The 11,531-nt window shown below is 54.2% G+C and overlaps 1 long non-coding RNA gene across 2 annotated transcripts; it reads right to left on the bottom strand.

Annotated features, from left to right (window-relative positions):
- Positions 1-383: 383 nt before the first annotated feature.
- On the bottom strand, positions 384-10,893 carry LOC122743737. 2 transcript variants are annotated; one of them, XR_006355012.1, is made up of 4 exons: positions 10,858-10,893; positions 10,337-10,402; positions 829-938; positions 384-483 (listed from the first exon to the last, which is right to left on the bottom strand). It is a non-coding gene; the product is annotated as an uncharacterized LOC122743737 (long non-coding RNA). The 2 variants fall into 2 exon arrangements; XR_006355013.1 differs by lacking the exon at positions 10,337-10,402 and having other exon boundaries at positions 10,858-10,892.
- Positions 10,894-11,531: the final 638 nt, after the last annotated feature.

An 11,531-nucleotide genomic window follows, 5' to 3' on the forward strand; every position in this document is an offset into this window, starting at 1 on the left:
AGGAAAAAAAAATAAAAATTCTAATTAAGAAGGAAAGGAGAGGATGTCTCCTTCAGATCCAAAAATCACCCGAGAGCCCCAAAACTTTTGGGGGGGAAGAGGAAGGGAAATGACGGTTTGGGAAATGCGGGGACCTACCCCCCGACTCTGTATCTGTTCAAACTTTAATGCGGTGCCTCAGCCTCTAAAAGCTGCCCGTGCGCCCCTGCAGCGGCTGCGGCCAGAAGTGAGGAGCAGAGCTGAGCTGACGAGACGGAGTGAGCAGCGAGCGCGGGGCGAACGAGACGGACGCCGAAAGCAGCCCGGAGCCCGAGGGGAGGAGGAGACGGAGGAGAAGGAGGCGCGGGCCGGTGGGAGGGAAGGAGGGAGGGGGTGAGGCGGGGTGGGGTTGGGGGGCGGGCGGTGGAGAAGCCGAGCCGGGTTATTGTATCAATCAGCAAAGGCAGGCAGTCCGCAGGATTGTGTCTCTCGTCTCTGGACTTGCTGCTAGGGAAAGGGGGGAGGGGGAAGGGAAGAAAGAGGGAAAAGAGGAAAAAAAAAAAGAAGAAATAAAGCAGGAGGCAGGATTTCAGGGCTGGTGGTTTTAAAAGCTTCTCAACGTGATTTGAGTCAAAAGCATTGCGGTGCGTGTGTTTATATAGGGGCGGGAGGCTGCGCCGTGGGCTCTCCGCCAGCCCCCCCCTTTCCCCCTCCCCCTCTCCGCCCGCCGCCCCCCCCACCCCCACTCTCACAAAGCCGGAGGCGTGGTGAGAGGCCGGGCCCGGCGGCCCGGGAGCGTGTGAGTGTTGGACGCGCGCCCGCCCGCCCGCCCGCCTGCCGGGGACCCACTTGTAGCCGCTGGAGGATCAAACTCAGTTCGCCTCTCCCTGGCCCTCTCTGTCCATCCGTCCTTAGTCAGCTGTCCGGGCCGCGCGTCTGCCTTGCGCTGGGCTCCGCACCTAAGACAAGAAGACATAGACACACACACACACACACACACACACACACACACACACTCTCTAGTACTAGGACGCCCGCTCAGCCTGAGTGCGGATCTACTGGTCCCTATAGACCCCAGCCCTGAGACTGGAGCCCCCTACCACCGCGGCCAGCCTCTGCCTCCGCTGTTTGTCTAGCCCCGGGTTGGGCGACAGGCGCGTGGGGATATAGAGACACCCCCCCTCCCCGACCGCCCACTCCCGGGAGAGAGTGTCCTAGATTCGCGGCTCAGTCCGCCGAGCCGAGGAGGGGTGGCGAAAGCCCCGGGGTGACCGGAGATTGCCTCCCCTCCTGGGCGCCGGCTGGACGCACGTCGAACGGGCAGCCAGGCGGGCTGGTCTGGGCGCTCCAGCCGAGTCCGGGCGCGGGGCGGGACGGGCGGAGCCCCGGGGCACAAGCGTTCATTGATACAAATAGGTAAATAAACACTCTGGGAAAGGGGCCGCCACCTTCCCGCGCTGGCTGCCCAGGGGTGGGGAGGGGGGGAATGTGTGTGAGAATGACACGTGTGTGCGCAACATGTGTGTCCCTGCGGTTGGAACGTATGGAGCTATGCGGGGTGGGGGGGGGTGATGAGTGTGTGTGTGTGTGTGTGTGTGTGTGCGTGTGCGCGCGCGCCAGAGAGGTGGAAAGGGTGGCTTCTACTTGAGCCTGTCCAATATGGGAGGGGGGGTCTCCTCCCTCCAGGAGCCCCTCCCCTTTTCTTTTCCATCCACTCCTCGCCGGCGCCCCAAGACTGTGCCAAAACAAGACTGTGCTCCAACTCCCCCCTCCTTTAAAACGGGAGTGAACGTGTAAGTCTGTATGGTGTAATTGTATGTGGGAGGCGTGTCTGTTGTAGATGTGTGTGCGGGGTGTGTGTGCAGTGTGAACTGGCTTGCACGCCTCTTCACACCTTTCTCTCTCTTGAATCCAGACACCGGCGGCGCCTCTGCTTTCTGAACGCCGCATTTCTCCTTTGGAGCGATGAATGAGAGAGGAGGGAGCCAGAGGGGAGGATGGAAGTCTGCATGTGTGCGTGCGTGCGTGTGTGTGTGTGTGTGTGTGTGTGTGTGAGAGAGAGAGAGAGAGAGAGAGAGAGAGAGAGAGACTGTCCGCTTCTTCCATGGCCCTCAGTGTGTTTGTGCCGGGGCGTGCGTGCTCAGGTCTGGATGCATATGTGCATAACACGTCTGGGTGCTTTTCTGTGTGTATGTGTTTGTGGCGCGCTGAGGTTTGGGGAGCGAAATCTCTCCTCCCGGCTCCCCGGCCCTTTCACTCTTTGCCCTATAACCCCACCTGGTGGACAATTTTGGCACTGCGGCTCTGGGAGAAGCACCCCCCCCTTCCATATACACACGTTTCCATCCCCTTCCTCCTTCCCTCCTTCTACCCTTTACCCCGTCCTAACAAAACAAAACAAAACAAAGCCAAAAACGGGGGAAATAAGACCTCCAGTCCTTGAGGCAGCGCCAACAACCAAGAGATTGGGAAGGGGAAGCATAGGGGGATCCATCTCTGGCTGAGGGGGAGGAGCTGCAGGGATGCCCTCTCCCCCCTCTCCCCAGGAAGGGGGGTTTCACCAAAGCTGGCTCCTGCCCCAAGCAGGGATGGAGGGAAATGGGGTGGAGATGAGTGGGGGGAGCATAGCTACCAAGAGTTACCAAGTGACTCCAAAATGAGCTGAGTCAAGGCCAAAAAGAGACAGGGATGAAAAATGATATGGACCACAAGAGCCCTGGACTTTAGGCCAGAGGTTACAGTGTCTGCCACTTTGTGCTTCCGGTGTGACCTCTGACAAACCACTTCCTCTTCCAGCCTCAGTTTCCTCAAATGTAAAATGAGAGGGTTAGATGAAATGATCTCTATGCTCCCTTATACCTTCTGATTTATTTTGGATAAAGGAGTCATGATGATGCTTTATAAAGTAGGCTTGGCTTTCATAGATCTTGGAGCTGGAATGACTTACCACCTCCTGACCTCTGGTGGGTTGATGTGGCATTATTCCCCTTTTATGGAGGAGAAAGCCAAGGCCTGAAGAAGAAAACTAACTGGGCCCAAGTTATTCAGCCAGCCTTTGTGTGAGGCTGAAAACTTCCCTAGACCCTCTTCTTCAGGGTGAGTGAAGAGCATTATTTACGCAAAACACAGTGCTAAAGACCACGATTACAAGGAGAAAGGTGGGAAAACCCCTGTTCTCAGAGAGTTCACACTCCAAGAAGGGGAGACAGAACATCCAAGAGGCAAGTTGTGTGCGAAGGCCCTATGGTCTTCAAATATTGCAGAGGTCATGCCTCTTCCTACATGTCATTTCCATCGATAAAAACCCTGTTTCTGATGTTGACCATTGGGCAGGCAGGAACCTATCTCGATAGGACTCCCCGCCTTAATCTTAGCTCATACCATCGATGGCCTGTCTCTTTTCTAACATTCTTCCTCCTCCTCCTTGCAAACCCTGCTGAGAATCTTCCTGTTCTGAGGACCCTTGCCTTCTCTGAGGCCCCCCTCTTCCATGACTGCCCCAGTCACTGGGGAATCTGCCTCCTTTTGTCTTCACGCAGAGACAGACAGACAGACAGTGTGTGAGCAGGTGCTGTTATTCACGACTCCTAAACATTTCGCTGTCCTTTTCCTGCATCAGTCTCTTTGTTTCTCCCTTCACACCACAGGATTCCTAAGGTCAGAGACTTGTTGTTCCCTCTTTGAGGGAACATCAGATGGGGCGACCCCTAGCACGGGGGCTGTTTCTCCTTCTTTGGACTGATCTGTCAGGGTCACTGAGGGTTAAAGCACCTACTCAGTTCCAGGGGCTGTGTTCAGTGCTGAGGGGGAAAGAAAGGCAAGAAAGAAAACTGGAAATAGACCAACCAACCCTCTCAAAACTGCCTCATGGAGTTTCCACTCTAATAGAGGAGGGAAGGGGGCATCTCTGAGGGTGGCCGCTGAATGCCTCCTGGAGGGCAAGCCTAGACCACGGCAGTGATGCCAAGTCACTCCCAGATCAGGATCCTGAGCTGGGCATCTGAGCCTTCTCCTGGCCAGGGCCTTGGAGCTTGGCATCCAGGACGCCTGGGTTCAGAACCTATCTCTGATGCTTCTCTGGGCCTCCGTTTCTTCCTCCGTCAATGGGGGAGCTGGATGAAAGAGATCTCTGAGGTTTATGATTCCTTCCAGCTCTAAGTCTGGGATTTCTAAGAACCTGGGGTCTGAGCCATGCTTCTTCAGCCTGCTCATCCTTGCTGCTCTCCCAGCAGGACTGGGCCTCCTCCCTTCCCTGGCTTGTCTCCCATCCTGCAGTCCCACCTCTTCCCAGAAGCCTTCACCAACGACTCACTTTGCAAACACTAGCTGGGATTCTCTCCCCAGCTCCCAATCAAATGCTTTACAACCCCGCTCTCATTTTCTCTATTCTGTAACACCTTGTCTCTGCCCCCAACCAGACTTGGGTCCCTGAGGGCCTATACCTCCTCCTTCCCAGTTAGCTGAGTCCAGATCTGTGGCCTGGTATCCTGCAGGGCTACCACTGGCCTGGGCTGCCCAGCCCTCCTCTTCCCTTCCTGGGCGAGGAAATCCAGACGGACAAAGGGGAGGGAGAGACCTAAGGAAAAGAGGGCTGGGTCCCACCCTGTACATTCTTAGAAAATAGAGGAGATGCAGAAGGTGACCCTGGGGGACTCCAGTATATAGCCACCAACACACACACACGCACGCACACACATATGCACATACACACAAAGACACATGCACACACGCACACACAAACATGCACACACAAACACACAAGTGCACGTGCACACACACGCAAGCACATACGTACACACATACGTCCATCCCAGGACTGAGGGGTAATGCCCAATGGAGCAATATCCAGTGGCCAGTCTTCCTAGGCCTCTTTGCACCTGCAGTGGTTACTGGGGGGGGGGGCAGCCTCGTGGCCGATCGGCATTCCTCCCATTCCTCCTTCCCTGTCAGTCAGCTGTGGCTCTGTTGCCCTGTAAGGGGCGGCAGGGACCAGAGCTTGGAGCTAGGCACAAACGAGCCGATCAGCGCCTCTTGTGGCTGTTTTGGGAGGAGAGTGAGAAGGGGGCTGAGCTCGAAGTGACCAAGGGAGGGTGCCCCCAGAGCAGGAATCCGGGCTCCCGGCCCCACCGAGGGGCCTTCGGAGCCCCACCCTCCCTTCCCAGGCTTTGACTCCCCCCCCACCCCCCACCCCCATACTTTCTGATCCAGTGACCCTGGACCCCCTTGGGGCTCCCTCCCACCCCATGGCCTTCATCTCCTGTCCATCCTTGCATTCACCGGCTGCCCCCCCATCCTCATCTCCATTTCCTAGTTTCCCACCATCTATACGAGACCCTCTTTGTCCTCCACACCCTTCCTTCTGACCCTTGCTCCTCCATGCTCAGTATTTATCTCACACACACACACACACACACACACACACACACCCCTAGTTATTGCCCCATTGTCTCTACTATTCGAGTGGGAGTTCCTAGGGTGGGGACAGTGTTTTTGCCCTTCTTGGTGTCCCCAGCACTTCAGGTACCTGGCATGCAATGGGTGATTAATAATTGCTTGCCTGATTTGTGAGGCAGTGGGAGGGCAGAGGACAGTAGCGATAAGTCCTCTGGGAATGCAGCCTGAGGGAAGTTTCTGGGGGCTCCCAACACATCCCTCCAGTCTTCCCACAACCTTCTCACGTCTCCAATCAAGCCATCGCCTGCTTGTCAATCTAACTCCTCTTAAACAAAGACAGAGATGCCACCTCCTCTCAGAAGCCCAGAGATCCAGGCCTGCAAAGGGGGGCCCACGCAGCGACTCCCCCAGCCTTACCTCTCCTGTCCTCCAGGGACTTTGGTCCCCAAGAGGCTCTGCACCTGCCTGTTGGTGGCCCTTTCTCTGGCCTGTCTTCCTGAGCTCTGTCTAAGAGCCCCCATGAGGAGCCTGGGGCCAGGGTCAGGACCCTCTCCCTTCCCACAACTCTTTCTCACATCTGGATAAAGTGCCTTCTGGGAGAACAAGAGTCTGGGACTAGGAACAGTCAAACTTTCTCTTTCTAACCCTTGGTCCAAACAGCCCCTGGGGAAAAAAAATTAGGACTAAAAATGATTTCAAATAACAGCCCTACCCTTCATGCTTTCTCTGAGCTTCTTCCTATCTTCCGATGATTCACAACCCTGTTAAATACTAGGGAGATTATTATGCCCATTTCACAGAAGGTATGACTAAGGACCTTCGTACCAGGCAGAATCAATGGGGGAGGGGGAGAGCCTCAGATCTCAACCCCACCCCTAACTCCCAAAGTTATTGGTCTTCATGAAACCGCATTATGTTCCTGGGAGATGATTGCCTCTGTGTCGGACATCGATACTCTAGAACAGAAGTTCTTAATCTGGGATCCATCTACTTAAATTGTATACTTCCATACAGTTGGCTTCCTTTGTAATCCTATGCATTTTATCTGTTTAAAAACATGATTCTGAGAAGGGGTCCGTCCATCTGCCTCCCCAGTCTGACTGCCCAAGGGGTCCTTGATCTAGAGGGAGGGCATGCAGAGCCAATAATGAGAGCATTTTGCACTCAGAGCAAGCCCCAGAAACTGCCCTTAGGGTGAACATCATGAATTGGGCTTTCAGCTATAAGGAGGCTGGGCAGAGGTCTGGGAAGAGCTTAGTAACCTCCTATTTTAACTAATTAGCTCTGTTGTTTTTATGCTGGTGGAGACTGCGATGTCCTCCAGCCCCCTCCGTATTTGGCACCCTGGGACAAAGCTCAACTGTCCTGCACTAGTTACAGCCCTGAGATACATGGACTCTTACAAGAAAAGGCCTTAAAGAACATCTAATTCGATCTGCTCCTATCCCAAATGAGAAAGCTGAGGTCTAGAGGAAACCAAAGAGCCAGAACTCAAAAACTTGGGTTTCTTGTCTCCTAGCCTGGTGTTCTCCGGGGAGTGGGAGGAGCTCTGTCCTTGGGCGTTCAGGCCCAGAAGGGCAGGAGACCAGGCAGCAGGAAGGGGAGAATCCTAATGTCCTTTCCAGGGAGCATCCCCCCAACAGGTGTGCCCCCAGAACACAGGGCTGATGGGACAGAGATCAAGGCTGGCTAAGCCAGCCAGCTCCCAAAGATACGGGCAGTTCACCAGTTACAGACTGAGCCCTGACTGTGGTCGCAGACTGACCTCCAACCCCTCTGGCTATTTACAAACACAGGCTGTTGGACACAAGGAAATGGATGGGGGGGGGAGGTGGATGGCTCTGGGCAGCCGTCCCCTCTGCTAGAAACAGTGCCCATACTAACACTGAGGTGGGGCTGTTTCTGTCTGGTTTGGGTCTCCAGAATACATCACCCACATTTTTTTCTCTTATTGGCCTTCCCTTCTTCAGGGATAGATGTGTCTTGAGATATCTACCAGGGTGGAGGAGGGGAAGGGTTAGGGCGACCACCCAGGGAGAGGAACGTCCTCTGGGCCTAGTACAGTAAGAGGAAGGTAGAAAATCAGTAGGAGGTCTGAGGCAGATGTGTGAGTGCCAATTTTTCCCCAGAACCAAGGAATCAGAGGGACGGACCACTTCACCCTCCCTGACTCTATTTACCCTGGTCCCGGTTACAACAGAGGCCCCAGGCTCGACATCCGACATGAGATATAGAAGGCTCCAAGCTAAACTGGTCCCTCCTGTGGTCTCCAATGGCTGCTGCCCTGCCCTGCCCTGCATCATCTCTTCCCCTCTCACAGTCCTGCTTCCCAAGGGCACGGCCCCTGCCTCCCCCAACAGACCAGAGGTTCTCAGGAAAGAAGGCTCTTTCTCCTTCCTATTTTCCACATATTCAACCCAGGATATTGTTCTGTTCAAGAGAGGAGGACTTAACAGCCAATACGGAGCTTAAGAGAGTGATGAGAAGAAAACTAAGACCCAGCGGTTCTCACTAGTCACTGAGCTCTGATCGCTATTCACAGCAGTGGGAACGGGCTGTACTGAGCCATCCTCACTCCCTCTGCTGCCCCTTGTTAGTGAGACAGCAAAAAAAGGGACCAGATTTGGCCAGGAGAAGGAGATGGGCTAGATGTTGTCTAGGCCAGACCCACTAAGTCCCCCAGAGGGGTTAGAGGGTCAAAACCCAGGCCCTGGGTGAAAGGGGAGAAGGACTGAGGTTGGGAGGGAGGGAGGGAGAGAGGGGAGAAGGGTTTGTTTTCTAATTAAAATGTTATTGATGCCATTGATTTTCATCACAGTCGTTTCTGCTTAGACTCCACCTTACCTACCCCCAGCCCCATTGTGGGTCTTCCCATCCAACTGTGTGTGAAAGATGAGGTACCTTCAGGCCACTGCCTCTCTAAAGAAAGGAGGTGCATTTGGAGAGGTGGTTTTTTAAAGGTGTGTGTGTGTGTGTGTGTGTGTGTGTGTGTGTGTGTGTGTGTGTGTGTGTGTAAGCACGCATGCGCACGCTTACATTGGGCTGAGGTGATCTGGGCTAAGCCCAGAATTGAAATCTCTGGTCCCCAAATATCATGCCTCCTCCACCCTGCCCCCAAGTGTTCTGACGATGGTTTGAAGGGAAGGGAGGGAAGAGGCCTAGTGTCCTATGGAGAGGGTTGGGGGGACAGTGCTCTAAGCAGCAATGGCTCCTTTCCAAGGCTAAGATAAATCACAGGCTTAGGGCTAGAAGGGACCTCAGAATGGCTCGGTTCTCCTTCTCTCCCTACAATACCAGTCTCTGTGCCCATAGGATGAGGAGTTGGTTGGACTATCTGGTCTAACTCCCTCATTTTACTGATAAGGAAACTGAGGCAGGCCCATGAAGATGAAATGACTTGTCCAGGGTCACACCTGTAGAGTCACAGGGGTTATAGATCTAGGTCTGGAAAGGAGCTTCAGACCCCCCCTCCCCACCCCCAGCTCAGCCCTTTAAACTGGCAAATGAGGAAACAGATTCAGAAAAGGGAAGAGACGGGCAGACAGGTCATGGAGTGAGCAAAGCGGAGCCGAGATGAGAGAAATAATGATGATGGATGACGGCTGACTCTTGCGTGATGCCTTCCATAAATCATCTCGTCTCACTGCCAGAACACCCTGCATGGACGGTTTTGACCTCCCTGGCCCTGGCGGGGTCCCCATTTGGACCATCTGAACCCTGCTTTACAGAGGAATGCCCAGGCCAACACTCGGGGATGAGCCACCATTAGTGAGGCCAGAGAAGCCCTTGTCTGCATCCTCCAGGGGACATTGGCCCTTCCCATTCTGAGGACATAGAGGAGGCAGAGAGTGTGCGCCCAGCCAGCTGGGGGGTTCTCTGGGTCTCTCCAGCTTGTGGCATGGGTGTGATCTGAAGCCATCCCTTCAGATGGGACCCCAAGTCCCCTTCCCTGTTCTGGGGTGGGTGCCCCCACCTGCCATCCAGCAATGGGGACAAGGTGAAAAAAAGCTAATTAAAGTCTGATGTCCCCTAAAACTCCCTAATATTGAGCTATCCTAGGGTAGAATGAGTTGCCCCTGGGGGGGGGCAGTGGCATCCAGAGGTCTTCCAGCAAGGCTGTACGGGTGGGACGCTATGGCCGCTGAGTGCCCGGCCAGCACCCCTGCCCTCAAGCCCTGGAGATTCCTCAGTGGTCAGACCCCTCTACCTCCCTCAACAGAGAGAACAGAAAAAACAACGAAGATCCTCATCGTTACCCAGAGATGGGGGAGAGCTCTACGCTTTTCCTGCAGCCCAGGTCAAGGGGCAGAGAGGGTAGAAACAGACACCTGGATCATTGTGATCCAGCATTTCTGGAAGAGTCTGGAATCACGGGCCTTTGATTAAAATTCCAACTCTATCTACCACTGATTCCGGATGACTGTGGGCTCTCTGAGCCTCAAAATGAAGGGATTAGACCCGAACCCTTAAGGTGCCTTTGGACTTCCAAAGCTATGACCCTATGGTCCTCAGTTTGGCTGTAACTGGACCCGACTCGAAACTCAGGAGAAAGGAAATATGGATGACGGGACTCTCGGACTATTCCCAAGGTTATGGGAATTCCCAGAGTGTTTCTCTCTCTCTCTCTCTCTCTCTCTCTCTCTCTCTCTCTCTCTCTCTCTCTCTCTCTCTCTCTCTCTCTCTCTCTCTGTCTTTCTCTGTCTCTGCCTCTATGTCTCTCTATCTTTGTCTTTCTGTCTCTCTGTCTCTGTCTTTCTCCATTTCAGAAATTCCCCACACCAGCCCCTGCAGAAAGAGGCTCCCCTTCCCCAGTTCCCCTCCTTGTCTCCTGACTACACCCCACCCAGGTTGGATGGGGGATTCAGACAAAGCTACCTCATTTTCTGATCATCCAGACAAACATTCTCCGCCCCACCCCCCATTCTTCTCTTCCTCCTCTTCTTCACCCCTGGGTATAACTCACCAACTGTCCCCTTCTTTCTCTTGGTTCCTGAGTCTTCTTTCACCAGACACGGGAGCTTAGGACCAACTGTCCCACACATGAGCCGGCTCAGGACACAGCCCTGGACCCTCCCCACAGTCCTCCCCCACCCCAGACAAATCACTGAGAGGAAGGAACAAAATCACCCTGAAACAAGAGAACTTCCCTCCCTCTGCAAGCTCTGGTAACCCCTTGGGGGGTGCTTTGGGGAAACCTTTAGCCCAACTTCATAGGGTACAGCAGCTTGGCCCCTCTCCTTTGTAAACCCACAGTGCTGGAAATTCTTTCCTCAACAGGACCTTTTACAAACTGAATAGGAACACCCCCCCCAATAAAATCTAGTCACCCCCCGCTCCAAACCATACTTTGCCCCTTCTCCAACCGGGTTCAAAATAAAGGGGTGAGTGGGCCTGGTGGCAGGGAAGCCTTCTAAAGAGAGGAGAGGAGAGCCAGACTTGGGGTGCCTACCCCAAAGATCCCTGGGGGCCGGGCAGTAGACTCACCACGGTGGCGGTGGCAGCAGCGAGGGTGGAATGCTGGCCTGCTTTGCCCCGGCCTGGCAGCCAAGAGTTTTATAGAATCCAACCTGCCCGGTACCGCCCACCACAGGCCGCTGGAAGCAAGGGCTTGGGAGCCTTTAAGAGCTGAGGGGTGGGGGTGGAGAGGGGCGTCTGTCCCAAGACCCTGATCCCCTCCTCCCCCCCAGCCCCAACCAAGTTCAGGAAAGGAGGTTACAGATGCTTCAGCCCAGAGAGAACCTTTTTATCCTGGCTCATCCTACCCCCCCCCCACCCCAGCCCTTGTGTTTGTATGTGTGTGTGTTTGTCTGAATGTGTGAGTGTGTGTTTGTATGTGTGTGTGAATGTGTGTCTGTTTGTCTGAGTGTGTGAGTGTGTTTGTATGCGTGTGTGTGTGTATGTGAATGTGTGTCTGTTTGTCTGAGTATGTGTTTGTGTGTTTGTGTGTGTGTTTAAATGTTCAATCAAAGATCTCAGATATCTTTTCTTTTCCCCCCTCCCTCTCTCCCGGGCAGTAACAGTTTTTGAAAGAACCAAGAGGGCCGTGTGTTTCTGCTTGGAGTTTATCGAATTACATTCGGGGACAAAGGCCCCAACTACGCGCCCTTGAGGGCTTCACAATTGGGGATCCGAGGAGGAGACAAGCGTGACAGAGAAAA

The sequence above is a fragment of the Dromiciops gliroides genome, chromosome 2, assembly GCF_019393635.1.
Source record: "Dromiciops gliroides isolate mDroGli1 chromosome 2, mDroGli1.pri, whole genome shotgun sequence".
Taxonomy (NCBI): domain Eukaryota; kingdom Metazoa; phylum Chordata; class Mammalia; order Microbiotheria; family Microbiotheriidae; genus Dromiciops; species Dromiciops gliroides.